This window comes from Misgurnus anguillicaudatus, chromosome 13 (assembly GCF_027580225.2).
Source record: "Misgurnus anguillicaudatus chromosome 13, ASM2758022v2, whole genome shotgun sequence".
NCBI classification, from domain to species: Eukaryota; Metazoa; Chordata; class Actinopteri; order Cypriniformes; family Cobitidae; genus Misgurnus; species Misgurnus anguillicaudatus.
The window spans coordinates 31103830-31122906 of record NC_073349.2 but is presented as its reverse complement, the minus strand read 5'-3'; the positions used below and the strand labels follow the sequence as shown (position 1 = coordinate 31122906).

General features: G+C 40.2%; 1 protein-coding gene across 2 annotated transcripts in view; it reads right to left on the bottom strand.

Annotated features, from left to right (window-relative positions):
* The window catches only part of LOC129431165 (vitamin D3 receptor A), a 68014-nt gene extending 50691 nt beyond the window's left edge, over window positions 1-17323 (bottom strand). For both annotated transcript variants that reach the window (XR_012373003.1, XM_073875597.1), the window contains exons 1-2: window positions 17164-17323; window positions 16791-16866 (exon numbers count right to left, since the gene is read on the bottom strand). The gene's annotated coding sequence lies outside the window, so the exon portion shown is untranslated. The remainder of the gene's footprint in view (window positions 1-16790; window positions 16867-17163) is intronic.
* Window positions 17324-19077: the final 1754 nt, after the last annotated feature.

The following is a 19077-nucleotide window of genomic DNA, read 5'->3' as shown; positions in this document are numbered from 1 at the left end:
TATTTCAAGTTTTGACTGCAAATCCACAAAATCACTTCCATAATGCTGAAAATGCTTAAGACCAAGCGCATGCGTTTATCCCTCAGATTATGCCAAGTTAAGTGAACAGAAATATCCATCTCTTTTCAATAATTTACCATATAACCACTGTTATGTCAGAGTTATGTTCGAGTTGTGATGATGTAATATATGTATATTTGCCAACGCCCAGAACATAATGTCCTGAAGAGACAAAATTAAACTGTTAACCACATGAGAAGACTCAAAATCAGTTTGTGTGTAAAAATAACGTGCGAGACAAACAGTAAGACAGCATTAGGAACATCATAATGTTTTATAAATCAGTTGCAGCTTTTGGACAAATACATTTTTCCAGCATTCCTTCTGTAAAGCTTCTCTATGTGCTTCACTTACTCATGGATCTTGGCATTGAGATCCTGCAGATATTGTTGCTTGTTTACCTCATAACATTCATACGTCACTTACACAAAGAACTTATAAAAACATCCAAGCTACATATTTTATCGGTTTGTACTTTCCCAAGGATCAAACCCACGACCCTGCTTGTTGCCAGCGCCATGCTTTACCAGTTGAGCAGCAGGATTGCATCTGGAGTGCATCTGACCAAACTCAGATATGTAAATCAGCGTGAACTTCAACACAAGCCACCGCTGGTCGCATCTGCAGCTGCGTATCGCAATAACAACTGCACTACATCTGACAAACACCCCTCCACCTCACTGAAACATGCAGGAGAAGGTGAATAGCTCTGACGTTCAGAAGGATCGAGTTACATTATAGAGTTGTGTTATAAGCTTGTTGTCCTAATTAAATTATCGCCATCTAATTCAATCTAACTGGGATAAAACACTTTGAAGTAACACATAAGATAAATGAGATGTTGCACAGAGTAAGGCTGCACAAACGTTCACTTCAGTCTGAAATCAAGCATAAAAATAATGACGGGAATATCCAGTGGAGGTTTGGGTCAAATAAAAGTTTCCACTGCATTTTAAATCACACAGTGGGGTATTGGCAAATACCAAAGAAAAATGTTTAAACAGATTATCACCATATCCAGAAATCGTGTGTTGATATTTAAATACTCATACATCATGGTAGTATTTGTTGTACTACTTATAAATTAAAAGTCCCTGTAGTCCAAATACTAACTGTGTTCTGAGTTTGTCACACCATAGAAAATGTGTTATTAACCACCAAACCAAATCTAAATGGCAATTCAATAAAACAAAATAACTGTGCAATTAAATAGTTCACAGTCTTTGTAATGTGTTTCAGCAATACATTTATAAACAATTTTTAAAACTGAGCTTACAGAGACTTTAAATAAAAATTATATAGGGATAGTTCACCCCCCAAAAATTATTTTGTCATCATTTACTCACCCTTATGCTGTTACAAACTTGAATAAATTTCAGGAATATATTTGTAATAAAGCAGAAAAAGAAGCACCATTGAATTTTATAAGGAAAAAACTATTATGAAGTCAATGGTGCTCAAAATCGGTTTGGTTCAAAACAAAACAAAAAAATAATACAGGTGGGTAACAACACAAGAATGAGTAAATAATTTCATTTTAAGTCCATTTTAAATAAAAAAAAACGTTGATTTTGAGTTTTATACAATGAGAGACACAAACACTTTGGGGTGGTTTCCCGGACAGGGGTTATCTCCTAAATCAAGACTAGGCCTTTGTTTAATACGGAAATATAACTACTTTTAACAAACTTGCCTTACAACAAACATTACTGCATTTTGAGGCAAAACAAAGAGCACTGATGTGTTTTAAGATATGTCAGTGCAAGTTGTTTTTAGTTTGGATTCAGCTCTTATATTTATTTTAGTCTAGGACTAGTCTAATCCCTGTACGGGACACCGCCCCTTTGTGTTTTTAGCTACACATTGTAAACTTAAGGGCTTTTAATCAATTAAAATATTCATTCTAGATTAATTGCATGATTGTCATAACTTGTGATTAATCGCAACTTAATCTCCCATTTTCTATATTAGCCTTAATTTAACACTTTCTGAGGTGGTTTCCTGGACAGGGATTAGACTAATTCTAGACTAAATAAATTTAAGAGCTGTCCAAACTGAAAACAACTTGCACTGACATATCTTAAAATACATCAGTGCTCTTTGTTTTGCCTCAAAATGCACACAAGTAATGTTTTTAGTAGGGATGGGCACGAGTACTCGATTGCTCGAGTACTAGAACGTGGCATCGATGATCGATCACAATTTATTTATTTATTGTGAATATGGCGGCATTTGGATGTTGTCAGGGTTTTAGTTCTGTTTAGTTTGTTTTCATTGTTGGTCATCATTGCTCTTTGTGTTAGTTACCTTTAATTAGTCTCACCTGTGTTAGTTAATCACTCATCATTAGTTTCAGCTGTTTGTCATTATCACTCACCCTTTATAGTTTACCCTCATGTTCCTGTCCATTGTCTGATCTCGTCTGCTTGTACCCTTGTCATCGTGTTTTGCTGTCTATCGTCATTAAAGTCCTGTAAGTTTCTGTAATCCCTGCCTTTGTCATCTTTTAGTTTAGAGAACTGTGACAGAAGATCAGACCAAACGTTTGTGGCGTGTTAGTGTTCCCCTCCGTGTTTCAAGTTAGAGTTTTTTGTTTTCCGAAAAATCAGTTTCGTTTTTAGTTTATTTATGGATTTTTCGTTGAACACATCACTCGGTTTGGAGCAGGGAGACCGTCCGATCACTTCGGACGGTCCAACGGACCATCGCCACCCCCAGAGACCAGACGGATCTTACCCTACCCGGAACTCCTGCCCACCGCAGGTGGAGAACCCGGCAGTGCGACCTGCGAGCCAGAGTTTCCCTCGGAGCCCAGCGTCGCCGAAACCCCGGATGTTCCCCCTGACCAGGTTGCGTGACCAGAGTTTCCGGGGTGCCGCCGCGGGAGCTGCAAATGACGTCAAGGAGGACGTCCATCTCCCCGGCGCTGAGGGTGAGCCAATAATGGTCCCTGGGGTTTATAACATCTGCTCGGATTGTGCTTTGGACTTTTCCCACCCCTCAACGTCACCACAGGTTACGTCCAGCCCCCCCCCCGTAAGTCGCTGTTTGTCAGCGCTGCCGGTCCCGTCCGGTTTCCCTTTTGGATTTCCCAAACCAGCCAATCCGAAGCTACGTCAGCGGACACAGCGTCACACCTCAGCTCATCCTCAGCGCGTCACCGGCGCTGGTTCGTCGGAGCCAAGGTGTGCCTCTCTGCCCACTGTCTCGGGGGTTTCTCCAGTTCTCCTCCCCCGCTCCCTGAGACCTAGAGGTCGCCTCGGCTCGTCGGACCAGCGGCCTCGCTTCGGGTCTCTCCTCCCTCCTCTCCGTCAGCTCCCGTCCCCACTACGACGTCACCAGGCTTCGGTCACCCCTCTGGTTCCGCCCCTGGTCAGTCGTCGTCCTGCCCTCACCTCCGGGTTTTCCTCGTTCCCCTGTGTATCCCTCACTCCACCCTTCCGGCTCGCTGGGCTCCTCCTTCCCGAAGACGTCACCACGGGACTCCCTAGCTCTGGCTCCGCCTCGTGGCTCCGGAATCCTCCTGCGTCTCGGTCGGGAGACCCACCAGCTTCGCCCCGTCCCTCCGGATCCTCGGCTTCCCCCGGGTTCTCCGCTCGCGTGGCCCCGCCCTGGATCCTCCCTCCGTTGTCCACGCTGTCGTCTGTCCCCAGGGTGGGACTAGGACTTCTATCACCCTGGCGCCCTCCGCCAGCGTCTCCACCCTGGGGCTTCGTCTCGTCTGGTCTTTGGGTCCTGCTCTAGACCTTCCTCACCTTTCATCACAGTTTTTTTGGACACTTTCTTTTTTGTTTGTTGCTCCCTCCCACTCGCCCCTTTTGTTGTTTATCTACGGCGCGAGGTCGCGCCTACCGGGAGGGGGCGTACTGTCAGGGTTTTAGTTCTGTTTAGTTTGTTTTCATTGTTGGTCATCATTGCTCTTTGTGTTAGTTACCTTTAATTAGTCTCACCTGTGTTAGTTAATCACTCATCATTAGTTTCAGCTGTTTGTCATTATCACTCACCCTTTATAGTTTACCCTCATGTTCCTGTCCATTGTCTGATCTCGTCTGCTTGTACCCTTGTCATCGTGTTTTGCTGTCTATCGTCATTAAAGTCCTGTAAGTTTCTGTAATCCCTGCCTTTGTCATCTTTTAGTTTAGAGAACTGTGACAGAAGATCAGACCAAACGTTTGTGGCTTGTTAGTGTTCCCCTCCGTGTTTCAAGTTAGAGTTTTTTGTTTTCCGAAAAATCAGTTTCGTTTTTAGTTTATTTATGGATTTTTCGTTGAACACATCACTCGGTTTGGAGCAGGGAGACCGTCCGATCACTTCGGACGGTCCAACGGACCATCGCCACCCCCAGAGACCAGACGGATCTTACCCTACCCGGAACTCCTGCCCACCGCAGGTGGAGAACCCGGCAGTGCGACCTGCGAGCCAGAGTTTCCCTCGGAGCCCAGCGTCGCCGAAACCCCGGATGTTCCCCCTGACCAGGTTGCGTGACCAGAGTTTCCGGGGTGCCGCCGCGGGAGCTGCAAATGACGTCAAGGAGGACGTCCATCTCCCCGCCGCTGAGGGTGAGCCAATAATGGTCCCTGGGGTTTCTAACATCTGCTCGGATTGTGCTTTGGACATTTCCCACCCCGCATCGGCACCACAGGGTCCGTCCAGCCCGCCCCGCGGAAGTCGCTGTTGGTGCGCGCTGCCGGTCCCGTCCGGTTTCCCTTTTGGATTTCCCAAACCAGCCAATCCGAAGCTACGTCAGCGGACACAGCGTCACACCTCAGCTCATCCTCAGCGCGTCACCGGCGCTGGTTCGTCGGAGCCAAGGTGTGCCTCTCTGCCCACTGTCTCGGGGGTTTCTCCAGTTCTCCTCCCCCGCTCCCTGAGACCTAGAGGTCGCCTCGGCTCGTCGGACCAGCGGCCTCGCTTCGGGTCTCTCCTCCCTCCTCTCCGTCAGCTCCCGTCCCCACTACGACGTCACCAGGCTTCGGTCACCCCTCTGGTTCCGCCCCTGGTCAGTCGTCGTCCTGCCCTCACCTCCGGGTTTTCCTCGTTCCCCTGTGTATCCCTCACTCCACCCTTCCGGCTCGCTGGGCTCCTCCTTCCCGAAGACGTCACCACGGGACTCCCTAGCTCTGGCTCCGCCTCGTGGCTCCGGAATCCTCCTGCGTCTCGGTCGGGAGACCCACCAGCTTCGCCCCGTCCCTCCGGATCCTCGGCTTCCCCCGGGTTCTCCGCTCGCGTAGCCCCGCCCTGGATCCTCCCTCCGTTGTCCACGCTGTCGTCTGTCCCCAGGGTGGGACTAGGACTTCTATCACCCTGGCGCCCTCCGCCAGCGTCTCCACCCTGGGGCTTCGTCTCGTCTGGTCTTTGGGTCCTGCTCTAGACCTTCCTCACCTTTCATCACAGTTTTTTGGACACTTTCTTTTTTGTTTGTTGCTCCCTCCCACTCGCCCCTTTTGTTGTTTATCTACGGCGCGAGGTCGCGCCTACCGGGAGGGGGCGTACTGTCAGGGTTTTAGTTCTGTTTAGTTTGTTTTCATTGTTGGTCATCATTGCTCTTTGTGTTAGTTACCTTTAATTAGTCTCACCTGTGTTAGTTAATCACTCATCATTAGTTTCAGCTGTTTGTCATTATCACTCACCCTTTATAGTTTGCCCTCATGTGCCTGTCCATTGTCTGATCTCGTCTGCTTGTACCCTTGTCATCGTGTTTTGCTGTCTATCGTCATTAAAGTCCTGTAAGTTTCTGTAATCCCTGCCTTTGTCATCTTTTAGTTTAGAGAACTGTGACAGATGTCTGGTTAGCGCATGTGGTAGTAAAGATTGGGTCTGGAGATGCGTGTTTGACGTTGTGTCGAGCTACGCAGACCGGTGTATGACATTAGTAACATTACCATGCATGATTAAAAAACCAACAGATAATTCCGCGCACCCGCGCCGCAGCAACACGCCGATCCGCGCAATGCGATCCCGTGAAGCTGGCCTCACATCACTAAGGTACTTTTGGTTTAAAAAGATGCCGTAATTTTCGGAAATACAGTCAGTCAGGTGCAAAATGTACAGCGCCGTCAAAAGTTCAATGGGTTATCATCTCATATTTAAACATCACATGTCAAGAGATACCAGAGAGCCATACGAGCAATAACATTACATCTTGACTGAGAACAGGTGAGAGGACGACACGACACAGCTAATCGCTAAACTGATAGAAAAAGACTTAAAGCTGGTTAATGTAATGAAGCTTGTGCTTTGCCTGGACGTGTTTAAAAGCGCGCCATTTATGATGCACATCCACAAAAGGAGTTAAACTTTCTGTACATAACTTAGTTGAAAACTTAGTTGAAGTCTTGCATTTTGTGCAAATAGATGCACGTTGTATAATACATTTATGTTGTATAAAGGCTTAATATTATGTAGAGTGCGTCATGTAGAAAGCACTTCGTTTTTTGTTTATTAACCCTTTAGTTTCACTTTATCACACAGCTATTCCTGTAAGAGGTTTCTGTTAAAATATATTTATATTTATATATATATGTGTAATATAATAAAAATAATAAAAATATGTCCTTTTGATTTCCCCGCCCCCAGTTAATCGAGTACTCGTTTTTCAGACCTATGGATTCATCAAAATGAAAAACGGACAGAAATGCACATCCCTAGTTTTTAGTGAGGCATGTTTGTTAAAACTAGTTATATTTCGTATTTAAACTAAGGCCTAGTCCTGGTTTAAGCTAACCTCTGTCCGGAAAACCACCCCTTCAAGTTTTTAATACTCTAATCAACACGGGCATGGACAAATACGGATGCTTTATGTAAATATATGTTTATTATTAGAGTCAGCAAAATTCATCTTGAGACAAATCCACAGTTTTTATGGTTAAAAAATTAAGGTAAAACATTTAAAATGTCTACCAGAAAGACATCAATTAAGTAATGACATTGACAACAGCTGTCGAATCCAAACACAAACACTGCCTGTCTCTATCGCTTTCTCTCTCTGTCGGTCTAGAACAGTCTGTGTCGCATGAGGAAACTCAAGAGTTGTGCTCATGAAGATCCTCTGAAAGCTCAAGGACGACGGCACAAACGCTGCCAGCACAGCTGTGCCACAGAGAAACCAGAGAGAAACTAAAAAACACCAGCTTATGAGCCAGAAGCTCCAAACAAACACAACAGACCCTCATGAAGGATCCAAAACTACTTCAATACAGAGAGACTCTCTATAAAACCGAACAGACCTTGTACAGTGTTTCTCTAATTAATCCAAAGCATATTCACACCACATACTTTATCAAAGCAAATCAACAAAAATCATGTTGTATAACAACGATCAATAATACACAGGCGTTTGTGTCTGAAAGAATAGTTTGAATATACTGTATGCAATGAGAACAGCGATTGACATCTCTGGTATTTATTAAATATGGTAACAAACAATGCAGGTATATTTAGCACTAATCTGTATTGTCTGACGGCTTTAACCTTAATTAAAGCATGAAATAAATTTGCTTTGTTCTCGCCATGAGTACATTTTTCTTCTGTATTTTGTTTTGTTTAATCGTTTGGTTTAGGATGCAAAAATCTCTAAAGAGCAGCGCTGCAAGCTAAATAATGACAAATGAGATCTATACAGCGCTCCCAGTCAGACGTGAGACAAATACTGCAGTATTTATCAACCAAATTCTGTTTTCTCCGTTTTAATTTTTGCAAATTCCGTTTTATCCGTTTTAATTTTTGCAAATTCCGTTTTATCCGTTTTAATTTTTGGCAATTTTTTACCCTCAACTGTTATTTTAGTCATAAAAAGAGTGTGCCTTTAATGTTGATGATTAAAATGTAAATGATTTGGGGAAAAACAGGATAACACGATTACTTAATGACTGTAAAACATGCATTTACACACGCACATACACACGCACATACACACGCAACTCAATTCAATGCATTGTTTAGTGTTGTTGCAGAAGTCTACAACAAGGTGTCAAAGCAGTGGTGCCTTCAGAAGTGCCTTAAACACATCGGTCCAGTGAAATGCAATCCATATTTTATACACAATCGCTTGAAATGCATATAACTTTACAAGCATACACAGGATAGTGATATGACTAAGGACAGCATGAGCGCGCAGCTCTTTGCACGTGCGAGCGAAAGAGAGACAGAGAGCGGCGCCACGATGCAGATTATATTTTAAATTCGAGGGATAGTTAGTTTGCCTCAGCTCGCTTGAAATGCATAAAACTGAACAAAAACATGAGAATTTGTGTTCGGACTTCGGACAGATGCGTGAGCGCGTGCACGTGAGAGAGGTGCAGTGAGACGGACGTGGATGAGAGAGTGCATGTATCTTTTCGCTCACCGTGAACAGAGTGTTGACAAAACTTACAAAATAACAGTTCTCCGGTCACATAAAAGTCATGTGGGAACTGCTCGGAACTGAGTGTCTAGCATCAAATTTCTTAATTTTTTCGCTGATGAAAGCAGAGTTGTGGAGAGCCGCTTCGCCATGGATTTAGTGTTTTGGAGGGGGTCTGAAACGATTGAAGGGGGTGTGTCGCCCATATTTACTTCCCCCGGTCTGCATTTGGTCCCCAGACATACGTTTGTCTCCCACACAAAAACAGAATTTTATTAAAAAAAATATGTCATCAAATTCCGCATCAACACTAGATTCCATGTTAATTTGCCAATTCCGCGATTCCGTGATCGTGGAAATTATAGGGCCCTAAATACAGAGACGCAGGAAGTATGGCAAGGGAGACGCAGCGTCTTGTTCCCCTCTCAGGGAACAACAGTTACATACGTAACCGAAACGTTTTCATGTGTCAAACACAACTATGCAAAAAAGCATTTTGGTAAGAATCGACATTCGCATACAGAAGATATAAGCAATTAAAGCGAACAGTTTAGCATGTGTGCTTAAAAGGCTAGAAATTTTATGATATTATCCGACACTACACAGGGAATAATTGTTTTTTTCCCCAAAAAACTTCTTGCATAAAATAGACTCAAGCTTAACCTGTATCTATGTATGTATATTTTCAAAAACTTCCCTGGGCCTTGAATTTTCTTTCCCAGATTCACAAACTTTCAAGGATTTCAACAACCTGTTGGAACCCTGAAAGTGTATTTACTGACTAAGGCTATGTCTCAATTTAACAGGCTAGGGTCAAACAGCAATTACGCGTTGCAATAATTGTTATTAAATTAGTGTTGTTAAAATGGAATTTACATTAATGTGATATTAAGGGGTTAATTTTAACAGCCCTAGCAAATTTTTATCATTATTTTGAAAATATTATAATCTGGATGTTCATTTCCCAGGGAACACATATACTGATAAAAGTACACCTTGAATGCATTAATACAATTTAGCTTACTGTAATTCACAGCAGACGTGTGAAATGGAGGATTTCCTGACGCCGATGCAGGGCGACCTTTAATAACCTCTCATATCTGCCCTGCTATCAAAAGCCAACATGTTTTGCTATGTAGGGTAAAGGTCACCATTCACTCGAGAATGAAAAACAAAACAACAGAAATGTAAAAATCTGATTAAAGCTTAGTGTTTCAGTATTTGTTATACATTTTACCACAGTAACAATAACTGAATCAGCTGTGGTATTTTGACAGAAAGCGATTTTTCTAAGAACGAACTCTAAGAGAAACAAACTGTGGTTTATGAGAAAAAGACGGTGAGAGAGTCCTGAATGAGGACACATGCTGGGTCCGTCTTACCCTCATGTTCCCTCCGAAACATCCTGTAAATTCCATCACTTCAGTAACTTCCTGTGAGGGGAAGGAGGGGTAAACGCCCGCAATGCAAACACAGGAATGAGACGGAGCTTCGTCCGGGGGCTTGTCACCATCCGGCCAATCAGAACCTCTGAGCTCTCCTTACAGATCCAATCAGAGCGGAGACAACCGCACCCTCTGGCTGTTACAGTAGCAGCCCTGATGCTAGGCTCCCCGAACAACCACAGTGTGAGAGAGAAAGAGAGAGAGAGAGAGAGAGAGAGAGAGAGAGAGAGAGAGAGAGAGAGAGAGAGAGAGAGAGAGAGAGAGAGAGAGAGAGAGAGAGAGAGAGAGAGAAAGAAAGAAAGAGAGAGATAGAAAGAAAGAAAGAGAAAAGAAGAGAGGGTGAGAGAGAGAGAGAGAGAGAGAGAGAGAGAGAGAGAGAAGCGAGAGAGATAGAAAGAAAGAAAGAAAGAAAGAGAAAAGAGAGGGTGAGAGGAAAAAGAGAGAGATTGTACAAAGGCGCTCTCACGATCCTGCAACATGATCCTGATCTGATACCAGTTTACCTTATCAGAGAATAAAACGTTCATCAAAACAATAAACTTCTCACATACAAAAGTGCAGTTTTACGCCGATTTTTACATCTTTCTCTTTCACAATTATAAAATAATAGCACAGTTCCAAAAACCTGCCGCTAACTGTTAATAGAGGAAAACAATAAGAAGTGAACCAGGAAACTAATGAAACATTACACCACTTGTTATGATCATTTGATAAATGAATAGTAATGAATAGGATTAACATTTTAACCTCTTGAAAAGCACTCTGACCACTCTGGCCCAAACCATGAAAAGACCTACTTTCACTAAAAGGGTTGTATAGGGTTGTATATAAGCATAACTATGTTATCATTCGAAAGAAGACACTTTGAGCTTCATTTTTAAGGTTTCAAAATTATTTTAAGATAAAAATTAAAAAAGTTAGAGAGGCTGAAGTACATAAACTTTTTTTTGCATAACATCTTTTTTTAATAGTAAAAATCTTAATATGATAAATATGTGTGTGAAACCTAGAAATGCAATGATGCCAAAGCCACAAGTCTGAAGAAGTTATGCTTCAAGTTTGAAGTCAGTAGGGCCAAAAATGTGCCTTTTCTAAGTGTCAGTCAGCCCCAAAATAAAAGTCTTTTGTTTACATGCATACACGTTTGTTATTATTATTCATCCTTATGTTAGCTTATAAAATGCAGTTTCCACACCAGGAAATAAAATGTCACACAAAGATCGTTGGATTCGTTATCTAATTGGCTACACGTTCTGTCTATCAATATTTTCCATGAAGTCATTGGAGGAACAAGCGAGCCAGATGACGTCACAATATTCGACAGCGATATTATGTATTATACTCCCACCTACTTTTTAAAACCAAGTTTGAACGTGGGTTTGAACGCGAGTGTAATCTCATATACAATGTTACGATGTACATAATCCTCAGATTGTATTTTATATTCCATTACAAGACTTTTATTCAAAATCTGATGTAAACAATTGACAATATATCTATATTTCACGGTTTATACACATTTGTGGACAAAAATGGTCATTGGATGTATTCTATAAGACTGTTTTAAAGAGTTATTCACACATCTGAAACAGACTGGATTCGATTCGCGATCGTTATATCAACACAAAGGTAAGGAGTCCCGTTTATATTTTGCATGTTCTCATCTGGACTTCTGTTACAAAATACTACATTTATGATGCTAGAGCATCTGTATCTCAAAACAGAGATCATACATTGATGCTAAACCCGTAGACCTTTTAAACAATGAATAGTAATGTTAATATTATTATTGTTTGTAGACAGTAGGCTATATAGATATTGTAAGCAGCGTTAAAAAAACTGACGTCATCCCGCACCCGAGCTAGTGTGCGTCGAGAGGTTAAAGGTGCCAAAGAATGCATTGTAATAATCTGTTAAATTGTTTTCAGATATCTACATAGAAGGTTTGTAACTTTATTAAGTGCAAAAATGATCCAGAGTCAGTTTTACATGTTCATTTACAACCCTATGATTCACCTTTATAATTAAATGGTCTATTGTTACCTTATTTGAAAGGGTCATGAATAATAATGTTGAGCTTTGCTCTGATTGGCTGTTTTTCAGAGCAGCTCCTTCAGTAGCTCTGTGTGTGTGTAAACAGATCCTATGTTTGAGTCAGTATCAGATTTTGAGGAATAATCAATTGTTTGGAGATTGTTAATGGACGTTTCTGAGTGGTAAATTTGTGTTTTTTTCAGTTTGGACCTGCAAAACGTAACTGTAACGTCAATAGTAGAACTTCAGCCTAAACACTAGCATACAGCATTAACTAGCATATAGTGCTAACTCAGCAGTCACAACTTTGTTTTTAGTATTTTAACAACACTGTACTTAATTTAATGTGTAATTTAATATTGGGTGTGTACATCTCGACTGTTGATTACTGGTGTTATGTTGAGATTGGTCTGTTTCCAGTGCTCTTTTGCATTTACGAGGTTTGCCTAAGAAGGAGGAAACAATCGTGTTTGAGGTTCCCGATATGTCATTACCATGTACACAACTCTTATTATTTATCTATGTCTAGATAAATACAGTTTTACATTCTACGCAACCTTTTATTCAGTACGACACTACAGCCATTAGAAATAGATTTATCCACCATCTTACGAATTATTATTGCTGTGGCCTAATTATTATCAAAAAGAGGGGGTGTGTCTCCAGCTGATTGACAGATACAGAAACAGCCCCACCCCTCATATGGTCTATCAGTCATTAGTCAGAAATGCAGTCGGGATGGGATGTTCCTATTCCAGCTGGTGTAATGGTTTTCACATCGAGCATTCCTCAACAATGGCAAAACTCATTAGTCTAGACAGAAACCGAATGCTTGATCGAAAACTGACAAACTTAAGCAAATTATAACTTTGTAAGTGAAATCTGACAGGTGTCACATGATCTTTCCTTAAAGCCAGTTGGGTTGCATCACGATGCAGAGGTGTTTTGGGGGTTGTTATAAGTTTTCTCTATGACACATGACTTTCATTCATTCCTTTAGCACTGATAAGATATTCATTCTGTCTGAACTCGTGTAACTCCAGTGCAGGTTTTACCTCATCGTCTTTACATCGCCCATGTGGGAACTATTAAAGAGTTCAAAAACGCACCCGCTTCTGAACCCTTACAGAGCCTCCGCTAGTAAAACTTGTACTCAACACAATCGCCGGGTAATTAGTGCCAAAATACCAAACACAGCGCTAAACAATTTATTCTGACTAACTGGATTCAAATCTACAAACAAGTTCAGGCTTTCTTGAAGTCAGTTTAGTTTCGTTACCTGTTGAATAAATTTGGTGTCGTTTTTGGAAAACATTACTAATAAATAAAAGATCACTGACATACTACATTTAATATCAAATCAATTTAAAGTGTCACAGTAAACTCAAACTCAGAATAAACACCACATCCCATCACTATGAGTCATGTGTATCACACTAGGATTATGTGTTACTAATGCGATTACGCTCATATTATCATAATTATGATTGACGTTTAATAACAAAATGATTAGTAGGTTAAAATAGGTTAAAATAACTACTATGATAAATGAATTAAAGATGCTTTCAAACAACCTCCCATAGTTATTTCTTTATCATTTGTTTAATTATTACATTTAATTATTACATTTTTATTAAATATACAAGTCTGATTGCAAAGGGGTGGAAAGTTTGCATTAAATTTCTGGAAACTTTCCATAGGAAGTTAATCTGGAATTTTGGAATTATTTGGAAATTTATATAAACTATATCATATACAAACATAAATAAACATTTTGTTTGGTCATAAGCATGAGTAATACAAATTCTGAAGAATCCTGATACTTATCAGGCCTGGATTTATTTGATCAAAAATCCTTCAGAAATCATTGAAATCACCAAATCTGTCTCGTAAACAATAACCAGCACAAACTGGAAATAGCTCTGCTGTGTGCGTGTTGTACATGTTCACAACAAATAATGTGCAAGCTCTTGCAAAGTTGACGGCTGTCCTTGTAGTAAAAAACAACACGTATAAAACTTGTATTATCAAGAGCAAAGGTTACGCGCTAAACCTAAACAAGCACAACAGATGCCAAACAGGGCAAAGTTTCTCCTAAACCATTTACAATACAACTGACTCGGATTTTAGATAACAGAAATGCCGTTATACACTCAGACTTGATTTCATTTCAAAGCCATATATTTAACGCAAGATGCACTTTTCTGTAGATCTGTATCTTTACACTTAAGAAATGCAGAACATGTAAAAGTTTTTAACTGAACAGCAGAGCTTCAGACCATCACACAAAAGATAAAAAATGATACACTAACAAACAAACCACCAAAAACTCATTACAACAAATTAACAACTCGATCTTCATAAAATCCTCTAAAGGCAAACATTTGGTATTTGGCAGAGGATAGCATTACCATAACTTTTAAAGAGAAACAGTTCAGATTTCTTGTTATATTGCAAATAATTCATTGGAGTGCATCGAAAATAGTCAAAAAACATAATGCAGAAATAAACAAAACTTATAAAAACAAAACTCCTGACAGGGTTACTGATGAATATATAAGTAAATATGCAACCACCTTAAGCAAATTGTTAAATTAAAGGCAGGGTAACACATTACAATAAGGTTGCATTAGTTAATTTTTTGGCTAATGTGAAGGAACACTAAACAATACAATACCACAGCATTCATCATTCTTAGCTCGTGTTAATGTCAACATTTAATAATACATACTAAGTTATAACTGTTAACAGTTATTAATGCACAATGAACTAACATGAACAATTGTATTGACATTAACTAAGATGAACAAAGATTGATAAATGCTGAACTATACTCATCATTGTTAGTTTGTTATCTAATACATTTAGTAATGTTAACAAATAAAACCTTATTGTGAAGTGTTACCAAAGGCAGTTTCAAATTTCTGAAGAATAAAATATGCTTACAATAAATATTCAATTAATATTAGGGCTGCAAAACAATTAATCATAACCAATCGTCTGCAGAATAATGTTTTTGTTTACAGCATATGTGTGTGTGTGTAGAATAATGATGTATAAATACACACACATGCATGTATAATTTTAAGGGAAAAAATCTATTTATATATTAAGTATTTTTCATTATATATAATATAAATTATATATAAATATAAAAATTTAAATATTTCTTAAATATATACATGCACTTGTGTGTATCTATATATACACAATTACTATACACACCACACACGTGTACACGATGCAAACAAAAACAGTTATTCTGCAAACGATCAGTCGTAACGAACCGTTTTGCAACCCTAATTTATCTAAAACATGCGTTAATTAAAATGGTTAAAAAAGTACTATTTAATTTATTAATAGCAGTTACGTTTGTCCTTTAAAGGAATATTCCACTTTTATAAAAAACTTGATAATTCATTCACCACCATGTCACCCAAGATGCCCGCGCCCCTCCCCGCCCAGTCGAGAAGAAATTACGCTTTTTGAGAAAGATTTTTCTCAATTTAGAAGACTTTGTGAACTGTCGGGGTCCAATAGTTTCAAAGGGCTCCAAACGATCCCAACCAAGGCACGAGGGTCCCATCCAGCAAAACGATTGTCGTTTTCACCACACAAAAAAAACTTACTTTTAAACCACAACCTCCCGTCCCGCAACAGCCGCGCAACGCGCCAAGCGCGACCCCACGTACTACATAGTCTCACGTGGAAAGGTCACGCATGACGTATGCGAAATTACCGCTCCAGTGTTTACAAGTGCGGAGAAAAAGGCGTTCAGAGTTGTTGTATGAGGAATTATACTAATCAGGGCTCAACATAAAGGACTGCCCGGTGGCCTGGGGCAAGCGTGAGAGACGTTTGGGCCAGTAAAAGTATTGTCACTTGCTCAATCGGGCCAGTGCTTCACCCTCAGTCACTAAAATATATTTTCATCAATGTATATCTTGAAAGCAGACATTTACGTTGGTAAAACACGACGAAAGAAACGATGCAATGTTTTGCACAGTTTGCTGTCAGTTTACAGATAAAGCAGAAAAGTTGGGAGCTTTTTTTGTGGGAACATGTCTGTTGTATATGTATACAATTATATTAGACTTTTAAATTATTATTTTTAAATATGAGCCTTTTTTTTATTGGGGGCAGTGAAAATTTTGGCAGGGCAAGTAAAAACCTGAACCTCTGGCCCGACCGGGCCTGTATAAAAATTATTTGCGTTGAGCACTGCTAATTATAGTCTTTGTGTCAGTTTATTGTTTAAAATAAAGCATGCGTTTCACATATGTGATGTGTGACTATTCGACGTTATTACGCAATACGTAAGGTCGCGCTGGCGCATCACACGGCCAGTGCAAGACAAGACGTTGTGTTCAAAAGCAAAAATAAATATTTCTTGACAAAAATGATGATCGTTTGGCCAGACCAGACCCCCGCGCGTCGGCTCCGACCGTCCAGAGCCCTCCGAAGCTGCGTTGAAACTTTAAACCATTGAGGTCCAATAAAGTCCACCATATGGAGAAAAATCCTGGAATGTTTTCCTCAAAAAACTCAACCTCCTCTCGACCGAACAAAGAAAGACACAAACATCTCGGACGACATGGGGGTGAGTAAATTATTGGGTTTTTATGAAAGTGGAATACTCTGAGGATTTGTAACATTTACTTGTCCATATGCATGACGTTTAAATCACCTCTCAGATGTAAAATGGATAAAGCAACAGAAAAATGCAGAAAGAGATGTATTCAGTTGGAGAAACTGCTTGTGAAAGAGTTTAAACTGATCACAGTACCTCCTATCATCTGTTAAATATCCCGAATGTCTCAAAACAGAGTAGAAAATGCAAACATAATAATAAACATTAAATGAAGTTAACCGTGAGAAAAACATTCATGTGAAGAAACAAAGTGTTTTACCTGATGTGGCATCACTGTTTATCTAACTTAGATTCACACGCGCCAGAATTTCACATTTATCCTGAAGATCTCACCCCTAAACAAAACACACACATTTCTGTAAGTTTTACAGCAACCTTCACGGTATTAAGATATATATGAAAAGCACGTCAATACATCTCTTATAAAAACAAAATATTTTATACAGCGACAACTCTAACGAAGAGTTTGTGTGTAGTACAGTGTGTCCTTTACAGGAGCTTCCCTCAGTGTGTGTGTTATGTCAAAACCGCCACACACAAGCACATGCGCCACATATTTGCACGCAAACTGTAGGGAACAAACACATTTTTCTCCACAATAAACAATACAATTACACACAGTTGTATTTTACCTGAGTTAATCGCACTTGTTTCCGTAAGGATCCACTGAGCCCGAGCGCAGGCCGCGGTTAAAACTGACTTGTCGTCCCACGAAACGCACTTCAGTCTCCAGATCAACCAGACCAGAGGACTGACGGACAGCAGCTCCACTCGTCTCGCCCCGCCCTCCAGCACCGCTCGACAGACATAGTAACGGTAATGGCCAATCACAAGCTCGCTTCGAGAATTCTCCCGACGCTGATTGGAGGATTGCCCTGACAGCTCGTTTCTGAGTGGTCGAACGGTGGGCTACTGACTGCGGGAACTGGCAACGCCCCCTGCCCAGTAGGGGTGTGTCCTGACGTCAGCGCTCAGCCGCTAAGAGGTAAACAATCTCTCCACTTACAGGATTTCTGTGTTTAAAAAGTTAAAAATATCAAAAGCGGGCCATTCATTTTATCAAAGCAGACCTGTGCAGTCGGGACACAAATGTCTGATGGCACATATGTCTACGAATGGATTTTAGCAGTGTAAACTTAGGAGATAATGTCATATAATATTAAAGGAATGTCCAGTGTCCATAGGAATGTGGTTTGTGACAAAACGAAAGATTAAAATTTTGTAAAATATACTACCAAATAAGGTCTATTTCCATAAAACAAAATTATACTGGAGGATATTTATATTAAAAAAACAAATAGCACAGTAAAACTTTTTTTGCCTCACGTTATCACAATAATATTTTTACTAACATGTAACATAATACTCCATTGGTATGGTTTGTAATACCATAATAATTATTGTACATAATTCCAAATAGTCATAATACCAAAGATCATGTAAAGAATAATTGATGACGGGCCATTGAATTATAAGAAAATAATGCACAACCAGGGTGTTTTTGCGGCATGACACGAAGCTGAGTTATTTTCAAACAATTGAAAAGACCGAAGTCAATTATTCCTCTTATATCACGGTTACCACAAACATTGCTCTGGTGCCTATTCTAAAGACATTTGACAAGTTAGGTGTGCAGTTATTGAAAAATAATGCATACCCATGGAATATTCTTAACCAATCAGAATACAGCATTCAACAGACCCGTGGTATAAGTAAGGAATAATTGATGACAGGCCACCGAATTATAAGAAAACAATGCACACCCAAGATGGTTTTGCAGCATAACCGCGGGTGTGCATTATTTTTAAACAACTCAAAGGACCGAAGTCAATCATTCCTCCTACACCACGGTTACCACAAACATTGCTCTGGTGCCTACACTCTAAAAAACAAACGGTGCTATATAGCACCAAAACAGTTGCTTTGGATCGTAACGATAGAAGAACCATTTTTAGTGCCATATAGCACCGGTGAAGAACCAGTGAAGCACCAGTGAAGCACCTGTGTAGAACCATATAGTGCTATGTAGAACCATATGTGGTGCTATATGGCCCCTATATGGTTCTACACTGGTGCTTCACTGGTGCTTCACTGGTGCTTCACTGGTTCTTCACCGGTGCTATATGGCACTAAAATGGTTCTTCTATCGTTACGATCCAAAGCAATTGTTTTATAGCACCGTTTGTTTTTTTAGAGTGAGACATTTGACAAGTTAGGTATGCGGTTATCAAAAAATAATGCATACCCACAAAACATTTCTCAACCAATCAGAATACAGCATTCAACAGACCCGTGGTATAAGTAAGGAATAATTGACGATGGGCTATTGAATTATAAGAAAATAATGCACACTCAAGGTGGTTACATTTCAAATAATTCAAAGGACCGAAGTCAGTTATTCCTCCCATACCACGGTTACCAAAAAAATATTGCTCTGGTGACTAATTTTTAAAGATTTGACAAGTTAGGTGTGCGGTTATCGAAAAATAATGCATACTCATGGAAGATTTCTTAACAGAATACAGCATTCAACAGACCTGTGGTAT